Source organism: Olea europaea, unplaced genomic scaffold (assembly GCF_002742605.1).
Source record: "Olea europaea var. sylvestris unplaced genomic scaffold, O_europaea_v1 scaffold1508, whole genome shotgun sequence".
Classification (NCBI taxonomy): domain Eukaryota; kingdom Viridiplantae; phylum Streptophyta; class Magnoliopsida; order Lamiales; family Oleaceae; genus Olea; species Olea europaea.
In genome coordinates this window covers 166,370-166,748 of record NW_019232657.1, presented here as the reverse complement: position 1 = coordinate 166,748, position 379 = coordinate 166,370, and positions in this window count along the sequence as shown.

Below are 379 nucleotides of genomic sequence, written 5' to 3'. Positions count from 1 at the left end.
ATTTTGAAATGGTGTAAAGAATACACCTTAAATATGAATTTTTCCCTTTCCCTAAAGTGAAAATTACATGTAGCCAGATTTATTATAGGGAAAATCTCATGAGTAATAATTTAAGTATCACACATTTCAAAATTAAGAAAATAAGTTTCAAATTTCAAAAATCAGATTTTTATTAAAATTTATTTATAATTTAATTAATTAATTAAATAACTATATTTAGGTCACAGATCTGTACAATTTGGTCACAAATTAACAATTTAGTTAGTCACTTATTTTATTTTTTTTATCACAAATAAGAAATTTTATGTTTCAAATTATTTTACGATCACAATTCAAAAATTTATAGATCACAATTTGTTCATCGGCCACCAAAAATTAA